Source organism: Dasypus novemcinctus, chromosome 17 (genome assembly GCF_030445035.2).
Source record: "Dasypus novemcinctus isolate mDasNov1 chromosome 17, mDasNov1.1.hap2, whole genome shotgun sequence".
Classification (NCBI taxonomy): domain Eukaryota; kingdom Metazoa; phylum Chordata; class Mammalia; order Cingulata; family Dasypodidae; genus Dasypus; species Dasypus novemcinctus.
The window spans coordinates 61,054,051-61,079,791 of NC_080689.1; the positions used below are offsets into that span (position 1 = coordinate 61,054,051).

General features: G+C 45.2%; 1 long non-coding RNA gene across 3 annotated transcripts; it reads right to left on the reverse strand.

Annotated features, from left to right (window-relative positions):
• On the reverse strand, positions 1-25,741 carry LOC131273991 (uncharacterized). 3 transcript variants are annotated; one of them, XR_009181184.2, is made up of 5 exons: positions 25,405-25,741; positions 12,886-13,036; positions 12,645-12,766; positions 2,612-10,230; positions 1-1,317 (listed from the first exon to the last, which is right to left on the reverse strand). It is a non-coding gene; the product is annotated as an uncharacterized lncRNA (long non-coding RNA). The 3 variants fall into 3 exon arrangements; XR_011646145.1 differs by lacking the exon at positions 25,405-25,741 and adding an exon at positions 17,507-17,749; XR_011646146.1 differs by lacking the exon at positions 12,886-13,036 and having other exon boundaries at positions 25,405-25,724.

Sequence of the window (25,741 nt, forward strand, 5' to 3'; positions counted from 1 at the left end):
TCAGGGGGTCTGCGAGTAGAGACTCATCAGACAACTTTATTGTTTACAAGAAGCTCTCTATATACCCCAATCTACGTGATAACAAGCAGGAACATGTAGCCTATGTGAGAACAAGGAGCAACACATAGCCTATGTGACAACAAACAGTAACATGCAGTTAACTGTCAGAATTACGCATAGTCTAAGGAATTTTTAAAAATCTCATCTGAAGGTACAAAGTCTATGTTTTCTATTCACTACAAAAGGTATGTGCTCATCTTTTCTTTCAGCCTTTAACTGCTTCATCCCATTTGATGGGAACTCTTAATTACTGCATTCCTGAGAGTGCAAGCATAGCCATGGAGACAGCACTAGCATGGAGACAGTACTAGCATGGAGACAGCACGTTTCTCCTTGTGAGGCCACTGTGCCTCAGTTTCCAACATCTCCCCTTTTTGTTTTAGTCGAGGTGACTGTGCCTGTCTTAGGTTGCCCTCCTCTGAGAGTCTTACCCGTCATTGACTACCAGCCAAGCTCTTCGACTAGGGGAAGTGTTTGAAGTGCTTTTCCTAGAACCAGATTATTCGCATGTCTCTTGGCTATTATGCTTTGCAATGTTCTTCAAAAGCAGTGTCCAGCACAGGCAAGAATCATGAGCAACAGAACAAATATGATTAACCCTATTCCTAAAGCTGACAGGAAATGCTGTGATTTCCACCAAGTAACTGGGTTAAATTTTGTAATATGTGAATCATCTGAGAAAATATCCTTGATATTGGCTACATGAATTTGATTTTGAGACATTTCTAATATTTTTCTTTCTAAGTCAATTATTTCGTGAGAGATATTACTTTTCTGGCCTAGCAAATGATTAATCTTTTTTTCTATATCAGATGAATTACAGGCAAGAGGAGTAATACAAAAGTGGCTTTCATTCCAATCACATTTCAATCCCCTTAACAAGTTTAAATTATACAATTTATCTCCAATAAGCAAAACAGCTATTTCTAAATCATTAACCCGATTATTAAACTGTTCATCAATGTGTTCTTGGCTATGCCACAAATCACTAGCATTTTTATGCCAATTGTGCACGTATTATTGAGTCTGAACAGTCTCATACAAAGCGTCAGCAGCAGTTGCAGCAGCTCTGATGATTCCAATTAGTCCCATTATACTAATTATTAGGAGTCCAATAAATCTTTTTGTCCATTTCATGATTTCTTGCGCCATGTGTAGCAATAGCTGACTTTCACATGATGACTGCCATATTCGGTTCATTTGCATGGGAATCCATATACCTCGTCGTCTTCTGGCTATTGTGATAGTGTCTCAATCCTGCAACACACTTTCTGACAGATAAGTATACAAGGCACCATTTTTATAAAACAAGGCATTATCTTTTATAGTTATTTTTCCAATAATGAATATGAAAGGATCCCTGACACATGCTTTCAATGGATAGATTTGATTTAATTGTAGATATTAACCTGTTTGACTGTAATTATCAATCCATTCATAAGCAGGGGCAGTTCCAAGAAATACTTTCCACAAGTTTTTATGTATATTAAGACTATAGGTGTCATTAATTCAAGGGGTTGGTAAACATTTTCCTTTACATTTCCAAACAGTAAAATTGTTAGTATATACCACTTGTTCACCCAAGAATAGAGATTCTGAAAAAGGATATTGCATATGTCTAACTTGTTGACCCTTGTTAAGTCCATACCATATAAATCTACCATTATATTCTTTGGGGGTCTCCATAGAAGCACTTTCCCTCACTATTCAATAGGAATCATTAAAAATGACAGATCCTCTTCCTATATGGCATTCCTGCCATCCCTGTTTTCAGGATTTTCGGGTGGACAATTATCATTTTGCTTTTCAGTTACTGAAGAATTATATGAAGGAAACAAAGTTATGAATAATTTTGTACCATTATTTGTCATGGTAACCATAGTCCAATTTTTTGTTTGCATGCAAGGAGGACTTTTTCCAATATATAATGGTGTATGATCAAAAGGAAGGATAAGATTATATATTTCCTCCCTTCTTCATCAGGTTTTAAGGGTAGTCTGTCATCTATAGGCCCAGGAAACACATGCATTTCATTCACAAATATAGGAAATGATGGGTCTCTCCATGTTTCTACCTGGTTGGGATGTACAACAAAGGGCTTACAGTTTGATTGTCTACCTAACAAATATTAGTGGTAGAAAGAATGGGGACCTCAAATCCTTCTCCTTTTATCCATGAGACTGTAAGGGAACTTCCAGAAAATTTGCTTCCTCTGGGGAGATAAGTCACAGAGGATCAGGCTGTGCCAGTGTCCACTAGAAATGTAATTTTTTTATGACATGGGCCTACTGTTAGATTTACTAAAGGCTCCCAGTGGGCTTTAGAAGTGAGGAGCCTCAGACCCCCCGAATGCACAAACTTCATGAGGGGAATTACCGGACTCTCTTTCATTAAACTCCGGCAATCCCTTTTGAAATGACCCATCCTCCCAGTCAGAGCACCCTGCAGAGCCTTGCATTCTCCTTGTCCCCTTATCTAAATAAGTCCAAGTTGCATCTTTATCTTGCCTCTGCCTATTCCCTCCCTGACCCATCTCCAGTCTTTTACTTACCATTTGATCGACTTTGCTAATCACCACCTTTGCTTTCTGTTTCTGCTTTTCCTTCTCTCTTCTTACAAACACTTTCTGGGATTCTCTCAATAACTCTTCCAACGGCTTATCCATCCATCCTTCTTTTTTCAGAATCTTCTTCTGGATGTCAGGCCAAGAACCTTTTACATAGCTGACTTTTAACATTCCCTGAGCCACAGGATCTTCAGGGTCCATCCCAGAATATTTCCTCACTTGGTCCCTCAATCGTTGCAGGTAAGCAGAGGGCATTTCATCCTTCTCCTGGGCTACTTCAAAGGCCTTCTTCAAGTTTTGAGATTTGGGTATGGCCAATTTGATCCCCTGTATAATGAGGTCTCTAAAATCTTTCATTTGTGTTCTGTCACCCAGGTCATTATGATCCCAATTAGGGTCTGTGTTTGGGAACTTCTGTTCTATTGCCATCACCCCCTGTCCAGGTGGATGCTGCCTGTCCCACTCCTTCATAGCTGCCCTCCACACCATTCCTCTTTCTTCTCCCGTAAAGAGGATATTCAGTATGGACATAAGTTCAGGCCAGGTGTATAATCTAGGACCCAGGAATTGATCTACTTGTTCAGCCAGCCCCACTGGATCTTCCATTAGAGATTTCATCTCCTCCTTGAAGTTCCTTACTTCAGTACTTGTCACTGGGGCATTGACATAGCCAATCTCCCCTGGCCCCATTGGGACTTCTCTCAGCGGATACAACGGCTGAATGAAGTTTTGTTTTTTCACTCTCTTCTCCTCAGATGCACTGGCGAATGGAAAACTGTGTATATCTTTCTTACACTCTTCCAGTTCTTTCCTCAGCTGTTGGTGGGTGGTAACCGGTGTGGCTGTTGACCCTGCTTGATTCTCCAGTTCCCAAGGGTTTAGAATGGGTTCTATTGGGCCCTCCATGTCTAATGACCCTTTTCCTGGGAGGGGAGGGGGAACATGTGGAGGAGGGAGATTAGACAGGGGGTCCCAGGCTTTAGTTTCTACAGCTTTTGTTTCTGCAGCCTTAGTTTCTGCAGTCTTAGTTTCTGCAAGCTTAGTCTTGGAGCCTGGATTTTCAGCTTTCATAGGATAGAAAGTGGCCCCCTTTCCCTTTAACCAGCACATGGCATAGTCAGACTCTTCTTTGGAGAAGGGTATTTTTCCATTAACATACAGTACAAGGTCAGCACAAAGCCAATCCTCATCTGACCCATATTTTGGCCAGAATACACCAGGCAGTAAAATACTTTCCTTCGTCCAGATACAACAGCAGTATTGAATCATTTTCTTCTTGTCTTTTCCCTTGGTCCAATCACTATCGGTCCAATGCCTTAACATCCTCCCTAGTGGAGTATCTGGAGGAATGTCTCTGGGGGATCCTGCACATACCCCCTTCTGCTTTTTCCTAGTTGACCGACTCCCTCTATTTCCCATTCTGAATCTTGTCTGGGTCTCTTTCTTTTGAATCTTTTGCTTTGTCCGTCTCTGGCCCTTTCCCTCAAGGGAGAAGGGAAATGCGAATCGGGACTCTGTACTCACTTCCCACCGTATGTCACAATTCTCAGGCACACACAGTGAACCTCAGACTCATTAGAAGTCCCATCCACCAAGGTAATATTTAATAGCCTTTCTTGTTACCTTGGTCCATGCATGGAGTCACCTGGCCAACGAGAGGAAGATTTTCCCTTCCCTTTTTCTGGTCCACAATTGGCAGATCTAAGCGTCTGTTCTTGGGCCTCTTGGCTGCAAGAAGTGGGGCCACTGCCGGTGGAGTCCAAGACCACTTAAACAGTGGGGCGTGCCTTCTCGTCGTCCACTCCAGGGGTCTGCTCTCTGAAGGCTCAGAATCCCAGATGAGCCCCCAAACCTGTTGGAAAAAAATCTTCTTCTGGAAGAAAATAAGGCTCACCCGATTGTGGAGAAGAAAAGAATTTATTCTCAATCTTGCAAGAAGGGGCGCACAACCAGAAAACGTGGCTGGCGCACCAAGCAAACAAAAATGCCACAATTTATAGCCCTAAGCCTAGCACGCAAGCCCTTCCTCTGTTTCTCCAGATTGGATACTTCAGAAGTGACAGCCTATCCGAGAAGATCTAACTTGCCCGCGCAAAAGTTTGTGATTCACCGCTTCCGTCATCACATTCCAACCATTTTAGTTTTTACCTGCTCCTCTTTGCCAAATAAGGAATGGAATTTAGTGCTGAATTGGTATTGACTTAGGTCTTTCTTGGGCATTTTTTGACTGCCTATAGCACTGGCTTCAGCTGATTTCCTTTCTTCCTGCTTAACATGGGAGTGGGAGACTGAGGCAGTAGGCTGCCAGGTTACATTAAAAAATATTTTCTTCCTTTATGTGAAAACTAATCTAATCTTTGTTTCTTACATTACGGAATGACTACAAGCCAAGGCCAGCAGGAAGTAGTTACAGAAAAGAGAGCATCGCCCTTCATCACCTCTTTAAGACAAAAGTATAAACCCTTTAAGGGTAAAATAAAATTAATAGATGGATCTGGAGCCACAGGAAATGCAGGTAAATGCCAGTGGCCCCCAGGCTATGGGTGGGAGGATGTTTATCTCTTTGTAGATAAAACTAAGTTGTGCCTGAGGGACAGTGAGAAGTGCAGCCCTGCCCTTGATAATCATGGCAACCACTCCAGTCCTGGGAAACAATTTAGCAATGCAAACTCTATATACATACCAGTCAGTCCAGAGAGATTCTCAAAATAGGGATGCCGAATCTTAAATAAAATTAAACTTTGCTTCAAGGGGAAATAAAATATAGCCTGTGCTTGAATTCAAAATTATCTAATTCTGTATCCAACTATGCCTAGAAATTCAATTAAGTAAGATAGGCCCTTTAGACTTTGAATGTTCAGAAAGGATGTGTATTCAAAGTTGCATCCAGAGGGAATTTGGGCTATATGTTAATTCAAAACCTTTATGCTAACTCAAAACCTATCTGGTACTCAGGCAAACACTTAACAAAGAAAGTCATTTTTTTTCCCATAAAATCACCATGTGACTCCCCACCCTGTGCAAAAGGAACTTGAAAATCTTGTTGCAGCTCGGGTTGCAGTCCTGAGTCCTGCTGGCCTTACTGAAATATTTTTCCTTCCCAAGATCATTCCAGAGTACTGGCCTTTCTATATGCAAATAATTGAATCTCTCTCCACTTCTACAACAGTAAATGGAAAAAAAAAAAAAAGAAAGCAATGACTAAACTATCAGGAATTCAAATCCAGCAACATACTAAGAGAATAATATACCATAACCAAAGAGGTTGCTACTCAAGAAACGCAAGGACAATTCATCATTAGGAAACTATTAATGTGATCAATATGTTCACAGAGTAAGGGATAATGATGAGTATTTTGATAGACACTGAAAAACCACTTGTACAATTCAACATTCAATCCTAATTTTAAAAATACACTCTTGTTGATTTGGAACTGAAGGGAATTTTCTTTACTTTATAAAGGGTAATTATCCAAAACCAACAACAAGCAATAAACAATAGTGCAAAACCAGAAACAGTCACATTAGTGGAAGGAAGGAGACAGGAAGGTCTGCTATCACTCCTTCCAGGCAACACTGTTCTGGAAGCTTTACCAATACAACAACAAAAGGAAAAGGAAAAGGTCTAAATTCTGGAACAGAACATGGTTATTATTATTGGCATAGAATTTCATTTACACAGAAAACTCAATGCAATTATCTAGAAACAAATAGGAGAATGAATAAGAATTATGATGTCTATATTGGTTAAAGTGGCTGCATATGAGATAGACAAACTTCAATGCCATTCCCTAGTATCCTAATATCTTATTAGAAAATATCATGAACTTCCAGTTAAAAGGGCTAGTTTAAATATGTACATTCGTACCTGCTTCCTCCCAGAAACAATTATAATGACAGTAAAGGAATAAAGAAGAGAATAGCCCATAAGGAAGTAGACAGTGGAAGAGGAATTAACAGAAGACAAGAAATGGCAACAAAAGTTTGGAGGCTAGCAATGGGTAAATGAATGGTAAGTGATTTAGCAGTAATGGGGGGAGTGAGTAAAAAGTGGGACAATCCATGCTACAGAACACTGGCAAGCTCACAACTCACAAGTATTCATTACCTCTAAAGGCAGGGGAGGCTGAAAACAGGAAAACTGTTTATAAGAGTTTTATGGAGACCATTGAGACATACCCATCCACTCCTCTACCTCCCGTAACCAGGCATTAGCCCCTTATAGAAGAGAAAGGAGGTTTATACCAGGAGAGGTTTGCACAGCCAGGCTGAAAGCAGAGGGATGAAGGAGACATCTCTATACCAAATGGTAAAATGCTGTGTCTCCTTACCCCACTAGGCCAGTAGAAGACTGGCAGCTGAGCTTCTATCTTTCTAGCAAAAGACTGGAGGACTCCTTTGTGATGAAACTGACAGACTTCAGAAAAAGGAGCAATAAAGAAAAACATGTAGGAATGTTCCAGCCAGCCAACTGTGGCCCTTCAGTGAAATTCAGCAGTCACCAAGACCTGGCCAAAAACAGAGCTAGAAATTTTAGAAAAAGCCAGAGGGGCTTGCCCCAGGTGATAACAAAACATAAAGATATAACAATGAAAACAGTGTGGCTCCAATAAAGGAAAAGTGAGCTCAGTGAAATGCAGTCAAGAATCCAGAAACAAGCTCATACATTTCATATTAGATAGAGTTGGTGTTGGAGAAAAACAATGCTCACTGGGACACGGAGACTGATATGACCACAGGCAGAAAATTTACTGAGGAGCTCTCCCATCAGAAGGGGTCTGAAGAACAGACTTGAGCCCCAAAACCACCATGGTGGGGGTCTGAAGAGAGACTTCAGCCCACTCCTAGAAGGGGGGGAATTGAATTTTTGAATTGATACGGAACTTTCCTAGGTGGGGAAATGATGGTCAGTGGGAGAGGGTAGAGGGACCCAGTGAGGTGCAGGGGCCAATGGGGAGCCCTAGAGGTGAAAAATTTCCCTTGTATGGCTAGAGGGTAGTGGGATAGGGATTTAGGCTTTCTTGGAAAGATGGAGCACTGGCTGTTTCTTAGATCTGTAGGGAGTAAAGGGTTTATTTATCTCCCTTTGACATGTAGGCACTGAAGGTTTCCATCTCCCTCTGATATGCACACAGCCAAGATCTCTGCCTCCCTTACTCCTGCCTCTACCTGGTTTCTTTGTTTAAACTGCAGGGAAGTGCAATATCCTTAGACATATAGGCTTATGAGGGAGGGGTAGCCTTTCCCCAGTGCATATGATGGTAACTGAGCTACAGCTTGTTAATTACTGCAAACCATTAACACTTGGCTTACCAATTGAGTGAAGAACAGGTTATGATTTAATATTTGAGCAAAAGTAGATGACTATCTCACAATAGTCTCAAAAACAAATTCCAGGTGATTAACCATATAAAGGTAAAAATAAACAAATATAGGTACTAGAATATAGCAAAGTGTTATTTCAATCCTGGCACAGAAGAGGAGTTTCTAAGATTGATTAAAAAAAAATCAAAGAAGCCATAAAGTAAAAGATTGATAAACATGAGTACCATAGAATTAAGTTTCTGTTCAAGAAAAGGTATCATCAAAGACAAAATTAGCACTTCTGGTTATGGTGGAATAATTCAACTAGCCCTTTTGCTGCAAGCAATGAGGGAACTGGACAAAATACATGAAATAATTGTTTTTAGATATTGAACAGGCAGAGCAAAACTGAGACAAGGAAGCCTTCCAACCCCCTGTGTTTCTTCCTGGAGGCTCTTTCTGGATGAGGTCATGCAAGAAGGGGCTTTTCAAATGGGGCATGACAGTCTCACTGAGCTGAGGGAAGGTCCAAGTGGGATGGGAGCTTCAGGAGACTGAAAGCAGAGGAAGTTTACGGAGGAGGAACGCTGCAGAGGCTTGTCTCCAGAATTCTGCATAGTGTTCCCAGTGCATGCACGCAATGGCTATAAGAGATAAACGAGCAAAAGCCAAGGGGAGGAGCTAGAATCTGGAAGTCTATGGAAGCTGCAAGACAAAGGAGAGGGCATCTTCAAAAGATCAGAAAGTCAAGCAACCTGAGAATTGTCAGCCAGCCAGAGTGCTGCTGACCCCGGGAGGAAGCAAGTCTTCTAACCCCTGATACTAGAACTAGTTAGAAGTTCAAAATGCTGATGCATCTGCTTCCTCACGAGCCTTTTACCTCGACAAGGTGAGAATGTCACCTTAGTTCAACCCCAGTTTTTATCCCACTCAGAAATCTGCCTTAAGCAATGGAAACAAGGAACTGATTTAGGGAGAGCATAGCCAATTTTTCTGAGAGTGTATTCAAGACTGTTGTGTTTGGAACAAAGAATGATCCTTCTTTAATCAGAATAAAGTATCATGTCCTAACAGAGATGTGCAATGTCTGCATCAACAATAATGAAATGGAAACAAGAAAAATTCCATTTTCAGTAAGGACCCAAATGTTTTTCCATGTCTTTTTAATAAAGAAAAATGGAACCAAAAAAATTAACAAGCCAAGGGCTTTCATTCATTCAAGTGTTTACTGAGGACCTGCTGTGTGACAGCCTGTGCTGGTTGTGGAGGTGGACACTGAGGAGCACACCAGGGCACACCATTGGTCCCCCTGCTTATGTGGGGTCAATGTCTTGAAGTGGGATCAGAACCAGTATCTAGGTTCTCAGCTTCTTCTCAAGAAAGAATTCAAGGACAAGCCACAAATTAATCAGGCAAGCAAAGAATTTAATGGGGTTGAGGAAAGAGAAGGAAAGTATACCTGCAGGGATGCAGGCAAGGGGGGGAAATGCAAAGTTCTACCATGGGGTCCATGATTTATGGGGGTACAGGACTCCAGGTGTGCCCTGATTGGCATACTTGAGACACAGCAGGGGAACTCTACTAGGTGATCCGATTCCCTTAATGGGTTAGGGGCTGGGTTAGGGGATGCTGGTGGGTGGTGATTGGCTTCTGGCTGCTGTCCATGAGCTCTGCAGGCTGTGCTGACTGCTGGTGTTCGGCCTCTGGTCTCTGTCAATGAAGCAAGAGGTAACCTGAAAGTGGGTGGGGTGGGGGTGCTGCCCCCCTTGCCCTGTCCCTCTTTCCGCCATGTGATGAGGTTGCCTCCTGATCACAGAGCCGCTGGGTGTGTGCTGTGTGCTGTAAGCTGCAGGGTGTGTGCTTGTTAGCTGCCCCTTCCTAATTTGCCCCTGTGCTCAGCACATTCATGCTAGCCAGCAGGCCAGTGCCTCAGTTTCTCTTGCCAGGTTTATTAGGTTTTTCTACCCTTCCTCCTTAGGTCCCTATCTATCCTGCCTCCAAAGGGTTAAACAACAGTTCAAGGCAGGACACCCAGGAGGCCAAGTGGAAGCCCCAGAGAGCAAGCAGAGGCCAGAGGCTCCCAGGCAGTACGGAGGAGGCCCAGAGCTGGCCGCCAGGAGGGACCCCCCCCCCCTGCTCTGCTCTGCACTCAGGCCACATAGTGACCCACGGATTTCTTGCAGACCCACTGGTAGGTGGCATCACAGTATATGTCATTCCACATCTGCTGAGTATGGACACAGTCCTCCATGGGCCCGTTCCTGTGCTGCCAGTTGTCCAGCTGCTCCTTGCTCAAAAACCTGGAAATAGAGGGACGTTATCCAGCTAGACATAGACAGTGGTCCTTGTCCCTGCTGTGGCACATGGAGCTAAACTGACGCGGCTCCCCAGTCCCCTTGCAGCCCCAGAACAGGGACAGAGCTGCGATGCCTGCGGACCTGGGTCTGCTGAGGACATCCTGAGTCACTGATGATCCAAGGATGGGGAGGGTGTCTGTGAGGCGGCAAGTTGGGGAGAAGAGAGGGGAGGGGTCTTTCCTTTCAACTTCCACCCCAGAACTCGCCCTTCTCTGCAGACCTGGACCCCTCCCTGCACCTTCCCTGGTGTGTCCAGGGTCGAAGCAGCAGCCAGGGCCCCTCAGGGAGGTCCAGCATCCCGTAACATGACTTTCCCTACCTAGTCCCAGCCCTGGATATGAGGTGTGCTGTCCTGGGACAACATCTGGCCAGAGCTTCTCAGGATGCTTTACAAAGCAGCACGGCCTTTTTCACACCCACACAACAGTCTCAGGAGCACCCTGTGGCCTGGGCGGTCATGTCAACTGAAATGGCCAGAGCTAGTGAGGTCTTTTGTTAATAACCTTGACACATCTTGACGCTGACCCCCACCAGATGGCCACCCTGGGCATCGATGGCCTTGGTGCTCCTCAAATCGAATGTGAGTGCCTGGCCTTCCCAGAAAGCCTGGGTCTCCTGCTCACACGCCCTCCACAGCCATGGGATTGACTGACATTAAAATCGAGATTGATCTGTACCTGTGGACCAGGGGGTGTGTGTGGGGGTGCCGGTGCCACCCGGGGCGCTGCACACTGGCCCTGTCTGCTCTCAGTACAGAAATTCCCAGGCAAGCATGAACAGATAACAGCAGAAAACAGTGCTGGAATGCGGGACTCGGCGATTTTGCACAGGAAGCTTTCAGACATGTTGTTTCCTCTAATCTTCTCAAAGTTGGGACAAAATTGAACTAACGAGATGAGCTGGGTGCTTCAGAAAGTGCAAAAGTTACTAGTGAACCCTATTCTCCTCTATCAGGAGAAACAATAGAAATTTATGAAGTTGCTGCAGAAAATTCAGGACTTGTCAACAAATCTTGTTACCCAGGTGGTAACAAGAAGACACTGGGGAAGTGGACTTGGCCCAGTGGATAGCGCATCTGCCTACCCCATGGGAGGTCTGTGGTTCAAAAACTAGGCCTCCTTGACCCGTGTGGAGCTGGTCTACGCACAGTGCTGATGTGCGCAAGGAGTGCCGTGGCTCACAGGGGTGCCCCCACGAGGGGAGCCCCATGCCCAAGGAGTGCGCCCTATAAGGAGAGCCGCCCAGCACGAAAGTGCAGCCTGCCTAGGAATGGCACGGCACACACAGAAAGTTGATGCAGCAAGATGACACAACAAAAAGAAACAAAAAAACAAAAACAACAACAAGAAATCACAGCAAATAGACACAGAGAATAGACAACTGGGGCGGGGGGAGAGAGAAATAAATAAAATAAAAAATAAATCTTCAAAAAAAAAAAGATACTGAGTAAACCTTCAGAAATTGTTCAATGAAGGAATGGAGCAGCATTTGAGAAATATGTAACATCTATTTAGGAATGAAAATAAACTAATCTGAAGCAACTTAATCCAGAATAGTTATTTTAAATTGTGGTCGATAGAGGTTTAAAATGGCAACTTGTAGTAATATCAATGGAAAAGCTACATGTTGCAGCTATACTACTGAAATAAACTTTCAAATGATTGCAGATAAACATAATACAGGGTGTTTCTTTTTTTTCACAGCACTCTGCGACATAGGCTACAGTCTAGTTATTATATTCAGAATTCACAAAATGACCTGAAAATAAAAGCTACTTCTAAAAATTATGTAATTCAAGGGTAACATTGTTATCATAAACCTTCTATAATAGTGTAACTATTGCTTAATATCCTACTAATGAAACATTTAACTTCATTTTAAAAAGTCAAGATTCTGGAAGTGGCTGTGGCTCAATCAGTTGAGCTTCCATCTACCATATGGGAGGCCCTGGGTTCATGTCTCAGGGCCTCCTTGTGAAGGGAGTCTCGCCCGCACATCCCCGAGAGCCACTGGCCTGCAAGTACTATGTAGAGCCGACTCAGCAAGGTGACACAGCAAAAAGGGAGACAAGTAGAAACACAGAAAAGCACGCAGCAAATGGACACAGAGAGCACACAACAAGCAAGCCTCAAGGATGCGGTGGGATAAATTCAAAAATGAGTAGAGAGACACAGAAGAATGCACAGCAAATAGACACAGAGAGCAGATGGCAAGCAAGCCTCAAGCGGGGGGGGGGGGATAAAAAAAAATCAAGATTGATGACAGGAGAGGAAGCCCAAAGGGACCTGAGGGGCTGAGGGAAAAGCATGCTCCCTCATGCTCTCAGAGTGCCGCCCCGCCACCCGCCTCTGACATACCCTGCTGCTGACATCTGTCGACCTCCGGGAATCTCCCTCAGTCACTGAGGATAGTGGGGTTTGTTGTACAGGTTTCCGCCTCCAGTGCAAGATGCTCAGAGGAATTCAGTATTTGTTACCACCTGACAGGAGACATGAAGGTTATGGGCTGTGCCCTCCCCTAGAGGAGGAAGGTCAAAGCACCAAAGTCCCTTGTCACTCACCAACCCTGTCAGAACCACCCCAAGCCCCCAGCTCTGACCTGCTCTTCCTCAGAGGTCACCGATGCCAGGTGAGCTCCTTGGGACACACAGAACTGCTCAGCCTCCTCCAAGACTTCTTGACATCAGAAAAGTAATGCAAGCTCCCCCTGAAGAACTTCCAGCCTTGAAGGAGCAGTCAGAGAAGCTGAGCTGCAGCAGAGGTGGGAGGAGAGACAACCAGGGCTGATGGCGGATGTCCCAGAGCTGGCCTCCCTGAACCCACCAGCGGCTGGCCACTGAGGCCCACGCCCTTGAGGCTCGGTTCCCCAAGGGCAAGTGCTGCTGAGACCATGCCCCTGTCACACTACCCAATTCCCCAGGGAGCTGCAGCTCAAGACTCCTGGCTCAGTACTCCTGGGACACTCGGCTCTGCTACCCAGAAAAACTCTCTGCTGAGACATGTGCTTTCTGACCATGTCACTTTATTTCCCATCTCATTACTGCCACCATGCAGTCTCCATCTCAATTCCCACCATCTCTCGAGGACGTTGTCCATCCATCCAGAGTCTCCCTTACTTCCTTGACTTGATCTCCATCCACTCTGGCTGCCCACACCCAGGACTGTCCCAGGACTTCCTCATCACCTGCTCTACCTGCCCTCACAGGTGTCACACACTAAGAGCTCATCCTGTCACCAGGAGCTCCAAGTCTCAGCTCTTTCCTCACTCCATGTCACCACATCCTGCTCTTTAGTATCATCTCTACCTCAGCTATTGAAATGGAGCCACAACACTCATTTCTTCATTCATATCTTCAACATTCATACATTCATTGTTCGACATTCCTCAGCTTCTGTTAGCCAGGGACTGTTATAAAAAGACCAATAAGACACTATTCATGCCCTCGAGGAATTTACAGTCTTGTGAAATGAGACAGATGTAAGAAGGGGATGGAAGATGCACTAATTAAATGCCACGTGCAGGTTAGAATAGAGGCATGAAAGGGGGTGTCGTCTCTGTCACCTGGGCTGGGGGGGGCTTAGCAAGTGAATCTGGGATGAGATGTTCCTTGAGATGAGTCATAAAAAAAAACTGAGGGGGTGGGGAATGGGAAATTAATACTCAGTTGTTAGAGAGTTCCCATTTGGGGCCAAGGAAAACTTCTAGCCAGAAAAGATGATGATGGTAGCACAATATTGTGAATGTACATTCTGAAAGAGTTAAAATGGGAGCTTTTATGTTATGTATATGTTACCACAGTAAAAAATTTTTAAGGAAACAGAACTGTAAAATACAAAGTGTGAAGCCTACTCTAAACTATGGACTATAGTTAATCATATGATTATAATAATGTTGGTTCATCAATTGTAACAAATGACCCACTAAGGGAAAACATTAATCATGGGCAAAGCTCTCTACCTTCTGCAGGATTTTTCTCTAAGCCTACAACTATTGTAACATTTTTTAAAAATTTTTAATCAGAAAAACACTTAAAAAAAAAAACTGAAGAAGAGTTTGCCAGGGGATCATTTCCAAGAAAAGCCTTCCAGACAGGGAAAATGGCAGTTGCAAAGGCAGGCAGGCACAAAAGGGCATGGCACGAGCTGATCTGTGCAAAACCTGGGGTGTGGCCGGCATTCAAGGGGTGGGAGAGGAGCGTGGTTGGCTTCCAGCACTACATCTTATGCCTGTAAGAAGGAATTTGGATTTTTCCCTGTGAGCAATGGGAGGCCCTAAAGGGTTTAATGATTGGCGCAGATTTGCACTGTAAATATTTCAGCATGGTGCAATGTGCAGGATCAACAAGAAAAAAAGACCATCCTGCTTGGGCCAGAAACATCCATCAGAACCCAACTGCAAAGATCTCAGGGAGAGACAGACCATGGGGACCAAGCGTTCTCAAAGTGTGTTCCCTGGACGAGCAGCATGGCACCTCCTGGGAACTGGGTAGAAATGCCCCTTCTCAGGCCCAGCGCAGACCTGCTTTTTCAGAAATTGTATCTGAACAGTCTGAGTTTTAACAAAGCCACATGTGATTCTTATGCTCTCTGACGCCTCAGAACCAGTCGTCCAAACCAGGGCTGGCTAAATTATAGCCCATCAGCAGCCTCTTTTTATAAATTGTGTCACTGGAGCAACCACACCGATTCATTTACACGTTCTCTTCGGCTGCTTCAGCAGTGCAAGACGACAGTGCTGAGGAGCTATGACAGAGACTGTGGCCCACACGTCTCAATTTTACTATTTGGCCCCTTAAGGAATAGTTAAAGTAATGATACTCCACCCTGACTGTCCATGTTTTAAGACTTCCTGGTGCTCAGGCTGCATCCCAACCAAAAGAAATCAGATTCCTGTACATGAGTCCCAGGCATGTACTTGGGTGACTCCAACGTGCAGCCAGGATGGAGCACCTCTCAATCCATACTAAAGCAGGAGGGAAGCAGTGGGGCTCGAGGAGAGGCAGGAAGGAGGAAAGACTTCCAGGCACTGGTCTGCATGGCCAGTGATTCCTTAGACTTGACTGGAAACAGAGGCAAAGAGCAGGGGCTTGGCACTGCCTGCCAAGTCCTCAATTGTCAGCCCCCATCTCTCCAGCAGCTTCTCCCAACCATCCCTTCTCTCCCCCAGCTCCCTACAGGCATCCTCCTCCTTAGCAAGTGACCTCCTATGCCACCCAGAAACAGATGTGGTTAACAGCAGCTCTCGCAGTCTCGTGTTCCCACATCTGCACAGTAGGGTGCTCACCAAATTCCACACCTGCTCCCTTCCCAGCCTCAGAGATTCAAGTACCATCCCAACCCTCTTCAAGGCCAGTCACTCATCGTGCATTTCACTCTCCTCCCTCTCTCCTCCCCTATCTTCAACATCCACCTCTTTGCTGTTTCCTTTCTGTAAACCCCAGGTGAAGCCTGTCTGAATCTGGAGACACTCTCTCAAGTTTACCAAAATAGTAGTGGGGGTTTGGGGGAGGGTTCACTTGGAAGTCATGCAAATTTTCATGGCAATACAGATGCTTGTTTTCTCATCTTGCAATTTTTCCATATTTTCCACACTGTTTATAATAGAAACATGTTTTAATGGAGAAATAGATGATGTGCATTGTTTTTTACTCTTCCGCTCATCTCTCCTTCGCTCTCAGCTACGTTCCTTGACAGACTCATGTACCTGATTAATTCATGCCCAATAACCATGATCTGCTTCCACCGAAACTTCATTTATGACTTTTGAATTGCCCAGTGTCAGTGGATGCTTTTCATTTCTTATTTTACATGGCCTCTCTGGCATGTGCCAGAACTGACCACTCCCGTCTTAAAATTCTCTCCTCTTTTGGCTTTCCCACATGCACATCTCCCAATTCCCCTGTCCTCAGTTGGTTCACACACATCTTTCCCTTCTTGCCTCCTGAAGGTTGATTCCTGGCCCCATTCTCAGCCCTCTTCTGCATTTTGCCTCATGCAAACCCCACCACTCCCACTGCTGCAATGAGAACCCACATACCCGGGGCACCCAAGCCTGTGTCTGCAGGCCTGGCCTTTCTCCTCAACTCCAGACAGCCTGCAGGCGATGTCCACTTGGATGTCCCCCAAAGCACCACAGCCAGCATGTACAAATCTTGCTGCGAGGAGGAATTCCTCCTTAATTCCTCAGTTGGGGACCCTCCACAGCCACCCAAGTCAGAATCTCAGGGTTCTCCTTAAAACCCTTCAGTGCCCCCACATTTTCTGGAGGATAAAGGCCAAGCTCACTCACAGGCCTTCCATTCTAGCATGTGTCTCTCCAGTCCTGCGCACCCCTCTAGCCCAGTGTTTTTCAAATTGTAATCACCGACCCATTAGTGTGTCATAAAATTGGTTTATCAGTTTTGACAAGCTTTGCTCCTTTTTTTAAAGAATAGAATATAAAATGTCAGAGTGAGTTCATGCAGTAAAGATTTTACTTTTTGAAACTTGCATAGATAGATTACATAGATGATTAGATAGATAGATGACAGATAAGTAGATTTCCTTCCCCCCTTCCACAAAAGGTTCCTTCTCACCTTTCTTGTTGCATCCGCCCTCTCAGTTCCCAGTACTTGTTTCTAACTTAATACCTCTGTCACCAATCCATATGACTTTGCTTACAGGTCTGTCTCCATCTTGCATCTTGTAACCTTCTCAAGAGCAGGCATCATGTCTTATTCATCTTTAACCTCTGACACATGGGAGATGTTCATGAAAGTTTTGTCAGACACATGCTCGAATGCTGCCTACTAGTTTAAGTGCGTAACCTGTGTTGATTCACTTGATCCTCCCTGTGAAGCAAATCCTATTGCCTCATTTTGCAAGTAATACTCAGGAAAGGTAAGCAACTTGTTCTGGTTCACACCATTTGTGATAGCTGGAAGTCACAAACAGGTTGTCTACTCCCAGAAGCACACTCTACCATTACCACACACCTCATCACAAAGATCCAGTTTCCCAAAGGAGAAATTTTGTGGAGAGATTATAAGCCACCTGAGAGCAAGGACATAGCTTCTCAGGTCTTCTGTGCTACTGCCGGGGCACAGAGGAAATGTGTTTATTGGATTTATTCTCTCTCCACCACCCTTGCCCTTTCCTGGATGGGACTCATGCTTGAGGCTAAAGAGGCTAACGTCCCAGCAACTCTGCCCTCTCCAGGGTGGACCCTCCCTACCACTTACTTTGGTTCCTTTGTAGGTGATCCTGTGAAGCACAGGCTGCACAGAGGGTCTCCGGGCTGTTCTGCTGCTCCTGGATTTTCACATGTAGCCTGTTGATATTACTCACATTAACTTGTAGCCTGTGGATCTCAGCCTGTGCCTCCTGCAGTCTGTTCTCTCACATGTGGGTCTGGGAATTTAAGGCAGCACCCTTCATTCCTTGTTTTAGGGTCTCTAACTCTCCCCTGGCATTTTCCAACTCTGCTCTTACTCCTGGGAGCTCAGCTTCTGTCTGCTCCATGCTGCCCTTTGCCATTTGGGTCTGGGCAATGGCAGTTTCCAAATCTCTTTTCAACAACTGAATCACTTCACCAGCCCTGTCCAACCGACCTCTTAATAACTGGATCTCAAAAATTGTGTTGTGTACACTGCCTTTTATAAAGGGCTGGGTCTGGGAATTGAAAGCACTTGCATTTCCCAGACCTCCTCAGAGCCTCTGGATCTCGTATTTGGGCCCTTCCAAACTGCTGCTTAACACCTGGTGCTGGGTCCTTAAAACACTGCCACTTCCCAGATTGCCTTTCTAAAGGTAGGTCTGAACACTGGCATTTTGTAAACTCATATTTGTGTAGTGTAAACCTGCCTTTAACACATGAATTTCAGTGGTGGCATTTTCTAGGCCTTGGCTTAACATGTGGAGTGCAAAGCTGGTGTTTTCTCAACTGCTTTGTAAGAAATCTTGGGTCTGGGAATTCAATGGGTTTGCCTCTTCCAGAGCTTTCTGTAGTCCCTGGATCTCAGCATCAGCCCCCTCCAAGGAATTCCTTAACATCTAGGTCTAGATATTGCAGGTGCCAGCATCCTCTACAACTCCTTTGACCATCCGGATGTCAGCACTGGTTTTTTCCAGGTGGCCGCTGAGCATCTGGATCTGGGAACAGACATTGTCCACCTTGTACTTCAGCATCTGCATCTCCACAGCCCAGGTGCTAGAATGCTCTTTACACAGCTGGAGAGCTTCCTGTACATCAGCCACCCTGGCAAAACGATAGGAATCTTCAGGGGAGGAAATGCAGAGGTCAGCCAAAGAGGCCCATTTCAAAGGGAAGCATATAGATCTACCAGCATGTTCTAAAGATTTCCATGGAGAGATGCCTACACCACGGCCTGTGGCCTTCTTGACCCTGGACCAAACAATAGCCAAAGACCTAATTAGCCATCACACATGAACTAAAGGGCCCAAAGGATAGAAATTCTTGTTTACTGTAAACTAGCTACACCCCCACGCACTAGGAGTCATGCAGATGAGATTGGATTCTTCTGCCATTGTAAATGAACTTCAAAATAACTCATTATATAATTTAGAGCTGTTGAAGTTTAATTCCACACAAATTTCACCATTAGAAGAGTCATTGAGAAAAACATATGAATAAGGCCCATGTTTAGTCCTGAGCTATATTTGTACACCAACCATTGAGCCTCTTGATTCATCATCGTTACTCCTTGAAACCATGTAGACACAAACATAAATTTTCTGATTACGAATTCCAGGGGGGGAAAAAACCACAGGAACAAAATAGGTGGTCCTGGCTGAAGGCCCCTGTTCAATCCACAGTGCTATGATGGGGGGGTGCCACACCTTCAGGTCACCCGGTGCCTCTGAGCTGAAATTGCCTCTGAAAGGGCTGGGCACCCCTACAGAAAACAGAGGACAAGAGTCCCTTCAGAGCAATTTGGGGATATGAGAGCCCTGAGTGAGAGATCTTGGCCACCAGGGCCATTCAAGGAAACTGCAGCCCTTTCCTCTGCAGGGTCTTTCCCAGCAAGCCCACCTGCCACTGCCCCTGGTCTTGCCATCACCCTTGGCTCTCCTCATGAGCAAGGACTCAATTTCACACATCCATGGTCACCGCCTGGTTCCATCCTACCCTCAGGATCCATGCCCTATTCCTCAAGCCCTGGCTAGGGGAAGTGGGAGACCACCTGGCCTTTGGAGGTGTGAGAACAGAACAGGAAGTCAGGGTTGATCTTCAACAAAGAAGCAAAGGCAATTCAGTGGAGAAAACATAATCCTTTCAAGAGATGGCCCTGGAACAATTGAATAGTAATATCCAAACAAATAAAAATGAACTTTAGGGAAGCAGACATGGCCCAACAGATAGGGTGACCACCTACCACATGGGAGGTCCTCGTCAAACCCCGGGCCTCCTTGACCTGTGTCGAGCTGGCACATGCGCAGTGCTCATGGGCACAAGGAGTGCCATGCCATGTAGAGGAGCACCAAGCTCAAGGAGTGTGCCCTGTAAGGAGAGCCACCCAGCATGAAAGAAAGTGCAGCCTGCCCTGGAGTGGCACTGCAACAAGGAGAGCTGACAGAAGAAGATGACACAAGAAAAAGAAACTCAGATTCCCCGTGCAGCTGATAAGGATGGAATCAATCACAAAAGAACACGCAGCAACTGGACACAGAGATAAGAAAACTGTGGCGGGGGGGGTGGGGGTGGAATAAATAAATAAATTAAATTAATCTTTTAAAAAATTAACTTCAATCCACACCTCACACCTTTACACAAACACTAACTCAAAATGAAACATTGACCTAAACTTTAAAATTTCTGGAAGAAAATGGGAGAATATCTTCATGACCTCGGGCAAGGCAAGCAGACTGAGAGAAGATATTTGCAAATCACACATTTGAGAAAGGACTTGTGTCTAGAATGCATAAAGAACTCTCAATATTCAACAAGATGACACACTCATTTTTTATTTAGACAAGAGTTTGAATGGATAAATTTTTTTTCAGTGACGTATTTAACTATACGAAGTAAAATGCTCAAAATCATTAGTAATTAGAGAAATGCAAACTAAAACCACTATGAGATATCACTCCTACCTACTTATTAGCCAGGCTGAAATGAAAAAGACCCATCATCCCAAGTGTTGAAAAGGATGTGAAGGAGAAGAAACTCTCATCTCCTTGGGTGGGACTACAAATCCTACAAACATTTTGCAACTTGACAGTTTCTTAAAAAGTTAAACATGCACATACCCTATGACCCAGCCATTCTACTCCTAGGTGTTTACCCATGATAAAATAAAGATTATTCAATAAAAGGACTTATAGATGAATGTTCACAGCACCTTTATTTGAAATAAAAAACTGGAAACAATCCAAATTCTGTCAACAGCTAAGTGGGTAAGTCGTGGCGTAGCCATTAAATGGATCACTGATCAGCAATAAAAAGGAATGAACTACTGTGCATGCCACGGCATGGGTGAAACTCAGGATAGTTATGCTGAGTGAAGAAGCCAGAGAAGAAAAAAAAGAGTATGTCCAGTCAATCCCTTATATGTCTATAAGGAGAAAATGCGAACTAATCCACAGAGACAGAAAGTTAGAGCCGTAGTTGCCTGGGGAGGAGGGAAAACTGAGCAGAGGGATTACAAAGGGTTACAAACTATGGTGCAGGTAGGGCAGGTGGTGAATGTGTTCAGCATCTTGATTGTGGTGACGGTTTCATGGGTGTACACATATCAAAACATATTAGACTGTGCACTTTATGTGCAGTTTGAGATGCACATTATACTTATAGCTACATTAAAAAGAAAAAGATTATGCCCTCCTCTAAAGAGGTCAGACCCACTGAGGGGCCTGGGGATGGCAGGGGAGAGGGTTGTCCTGGGTTCTGGGCCTCCCGACACCGGCTCCCTTCCTGCCCTCCCTCCCTTCCACCATGGTTACTCACTGTCTGGTTCCACAGGTGGTGGCCAGGTGGTGTCTCCCAGGTGGGACTGAAACTTCTGGAATGAGGGATCTGCCTGTGTCTGTAGAACTGAAAGACCCCACTCCTGGGTCAACACCACCTCTCAGCCTGGGGCTTGGGGGACACGGTGCACACACCCCCTAGCGGTTGGATTCCAGAAGGAGGGAGTTGGCTCCAAGCCCCTTTCAGGGTCTTCCCTCACGCGCTTTGGCTCTCCTTATGGGGCGCACTCCTTCCTCATGGGGCTCCCCTATGCAGGGACACCCTGAATGGCAGGGCACTCCTTGCGTGCATCTGGACTGCACATGGGCCAGCTCCACACGGGTCAAGGAGGCCCAAGGTTTGAACTACGGACCTCCCATGTGGTAGACGGACGCCCTATCCAGTGGGTCAAGTCCGCTTCCCTTTTCTAAGTTTTGACTTTGGTAATACTGACACACACCACACAAAATATGTTGTACAGGAAAATATTAACTTCAAATATGTATTTACTCCATGAAGGTAATCTCATGCCATAATGAAAACCTCTATGAAACCATCCTGGAATGACCACACAAATGGTATCAGTACATATTAATGAAAATAGTGATAGGTAAGATATAGTGAACCTTACATATGTTCTACACTTCTCACACATAACTTATTAATCTGCTCATTAATCATGAAATACTGATTTACCAGAAACTAATCTCCACATTAGAAGTGAAACTGAAGAATAGAAAAGTTGAATCACTTGCCCAAAGTCTCACAGCTAGTGAGGAGAAAGCAGGCTCTGAAGCCAGGCAGTCTGGCTCCCCTAAACCATTACACCAAACCACCTGCCTCAAGCTACTGGATGCAAGGTCGGTTTTGCAGCATTACTAGACCTGCATTACATGGAGATCTAACCCATTACTACGGAAACCAGCAACAGAAACTTTTTCATTATGCTTTTACTACAAAACCTGCTGCTGGTAAATTATTGCAACTTTCATTCACGTGAAGATAGAATTGGCATAAGACAGCTCCTTTCTTTGCTGATAGGGCAGTGGTCACCAGGTGCAGCCTGTGCAAGCCTGGGCACCTCCTCTCCCCCACACGCCTCTATTCATACTCCTCTCCCCTTCACCCTTGCCAGTGAGCCAAGGTCACCAGGTCTGCCCCTGGCTCAACCTGGAAAATAAGCAGCAAATAGAGGCCCCAGCGTCTGTTTTAGGCTTGCCATCAGGGTGATTGAAATGAAGCCACTAATTTGAGAGAATTCACAGACCCCTCGGTAGACATATTCTCAGAACCAGAAAGGGGCTGAGAGCTGCTGCCCAATCTGATGGTGCTGCAGGAGGGTAGCGTGTGCTCATGGAGAGGGACACTATTAAAAAATGACCCTGTGAAACTAATCCTTACATCTGACAAGGAAATGACATGTACCATGCTTGGAAAAAGCATGGTCTTGGAATCAGGAATGGTTGTGCTTCCCTTAGGAAGTGTGTCTTTTGGGTTTTCATCTTCTGGAACATGGTACATTTTTTGTCTCCCTTCATAGCTATTATCACAGTGTATAATTAGAGGATCATTAGAGAGATTTCCTGATGAATGTCTGAAGTGCTATCTGAAGGGACAGTCTGTTTTCTGCCCTATTAAGTGCCATTAGGATCTCTGTCTGCTTCACTGTACTTCTCACAGAACTTGGCACAGTAGGCCCTCACCAAATGTCTGTTGAATAAGTGAGTGTATGAGTCAATGAATAAATAAAACATGAACAACAGACTGGTCAATTTCCTTTTTTGTGTGCGCTGCTACAAAATTTACAGTTGAATGATTCCTGTATAACATAACAAGTGAAGAGGATCTTATCCTTGTGTTTTTGTATTAGCCTCCTTCTTAATACTATTTTGTGTCTCTACACTTAATTTCCTTCTTTCTTTTGCATCTTCTTAGTCTGCCTTGCTATATTTTATGAATCCCTATAGACTGCCTTAAAGCCCTTTAGAACAAAGTGATAAATAGATGTTTGCCAAGGTCTTACATATATATTTAAAGTCTTCACAATAAAACCTCTGCCAAACATTTGATCATCTGTGAGCTCTTAAGAAGAGTTGAGGGGAAGCGGACTTGATCCAGGGGTTAGGGCTTCTGCCTAACACATGGGAGGTCCTGGTTGAAACCTTGGGTCTCTTTGATCCGTGTGGAGCTGACCATGTGCAGTACTGATGCGTGCAAGGAGGGCCCTGCCACGCAGGGGTGTCCTCCATGTAGGGAAGCCCCACGTGCAAGGAGTGGGCCTTGTAAGGAGAGCCTCCCAGTGCATAAGAAAGTGCAGCCTGCCCAAGAATGGCGGCACACACATGGAGAGCTGGCACAAGAAGATGATGCAAGAAAAAGAAACACAGATTCCCAGTGCTGCTGCTAAGGATAGAAGCAGTCACAGAAGAACACACAGGGAAGGGCAGAGAGAGCAGAAAACTGGGGGCAGGGGAGGTGAGAAGGGGGAAAAAAGAAATGAAAAAATAAAATCTTAAAAAAAAAAAATAGTTGAGGTTTGGTAGGTCCAGCACTATGCTAATTCTTAGAGCAAATTTGCTCCAAGCCTAGAAACTACATGTGGTGTGTCATTTCAGTCACTTGTGTGTATTGTGTATGTGACAAGCCCTTTTATAGGAGATCTAGGCAACCTAGTATCTAAGAACCAACATAGAGTTATGGATTTTGGGCCAAAAAGGATCTCACTTTAGAGGATTCCCAAATATATGGACATCCTAATAGACAGTTTGCTTTCACTTGTGCCCTATTTGGAGGGGGAATGGAGACTGGGGTCAGTGAGGCCGGCTGGGCAAGATCCTGGTCTGGCATTGAGAAGAGTCTGCTCACATTACAAAAAAGAAGGCAGGGCAGCATGAAGTAAAACTATTAACAAATAACTTCAACCCCTTTTTAAAATCTCTACTATAAATTATTTACGTGCTAGTGGGAGGAGATACTTTCAAGTCTGAAATTCTACAATTACTTTCTTTAGCCATATCACTTCAAATCTTGACCAAGTACTTTCCCTTAAAACAATTTCAAAATCCCATAATGAGAACACCTCACGCTGCACAAGTAAAACATTTCATATCCTCCAACCTGAGAAGAGCTGAGTGCATCCCCAGTGCATTTGCTTCTGTTCGGAGGCCAGACCAGCGCTCCTTAGGGGTTAGTCAGGAGACACAGAATGTCCATTTATGAAACTGAAGTTTGGTTTCTATTATTTATTAGGCTCATTTGAGTCAGTTAAATCTTAGACAACAAACTGGAAGAGGAGGGAGGAGTGGGTGTAAAGAAACACATGACCAATAGTCATATGTTGTAGATAAATGACAGTTTCTGGAAGAATTGGATAGGGTGTGGGCTGGAGTTTTTTCTTTTTTAGGGGATGGAGATTAGGATCCAGAAGAAAAAAGGCAAGACAATAGGCCAGACCAGAGCGCCTGCTGAGCACCCTAAAGCTGCCTGCCCTTCCCATCCCCCTCCTGCCCCACCCCCAACACCAGGTACTGAGGTCTGGATATGAAAACCAGCAGACCTGGACCCGGACTCCCTGCTGCCTCCCTGGATGGAGGAGGGGAGGGAGGCAGGGAAAGCAAGGAAAGGAGATGGAAGCTGAGATGAACAGACTGTCAAGACCTCCTCAGGGACTGTGAGGTTTTTTGTTTCCCTCCAACGTGGTTGAGTTGCACAAAAATCCAAATCCACTGAATGGTCACCTGCCAGCTCCCTTTATCAAAATGCTGGTGGCTGCAGACCTCGCGCTTGCTCACCAGCAGCTGCAACCGCTCTGCGGTGCCCGCTGGGCCCCAAGGGAGCGCGCCCAGGGCGGAGGCCAAGCAGGAAGGCAGGGACCCAGAGGAAAGCCCCAACAGGCAGACGTCGTTCTCCAGACAAACCGGCCCACGGCCCCCCATGCGCAGACCAGCGCCTGGCAGCCCCGATTTCTGAAAAGCCTCCAATGTTACATGAGCAGAAATCAGTAGGTGTGAAATACATACTCTTTCGCTGGGAAGAAATGTAGTACGGATGCGAACAAAATCAGAGAGGGCACTCCTCTGTCTGGACCCAGCAGCTCTGGGAAGGGGAGGGATGCCGGAAGGCTCGGGAATTCCATGAAAATTAACAAAACCAAGGCAAGCCTAAGGGTCTTACCTCCTGCGCGGCATCGCAGCCATCTCTGGTCTTCGCTGTAGGACTCTCCTCTAAGTCAGCTGAATAAATCCACCCAGCTAACCTGCAGGACAATATTTCCTACCCCTCCTGCAGTCCCGCGCTGGTCAGAGCGGCCGAAAGGGTTTCTCTACCCACATCTGCCTGAAATCCCCCAGACATGCGCTGCTTCTTCGGGTCAGTGGGGATCACAGTCAACAGAGGCTGCTGCTCCTTGAAAAAGATTTCCTTCCAGCGCCTCCCTTACAGCGCTGCCATCAGAACTAAATCCATCTCCCACCCCGGGCTGCGAGGACGCGGGCTCCTCCCCGTGCGCGCT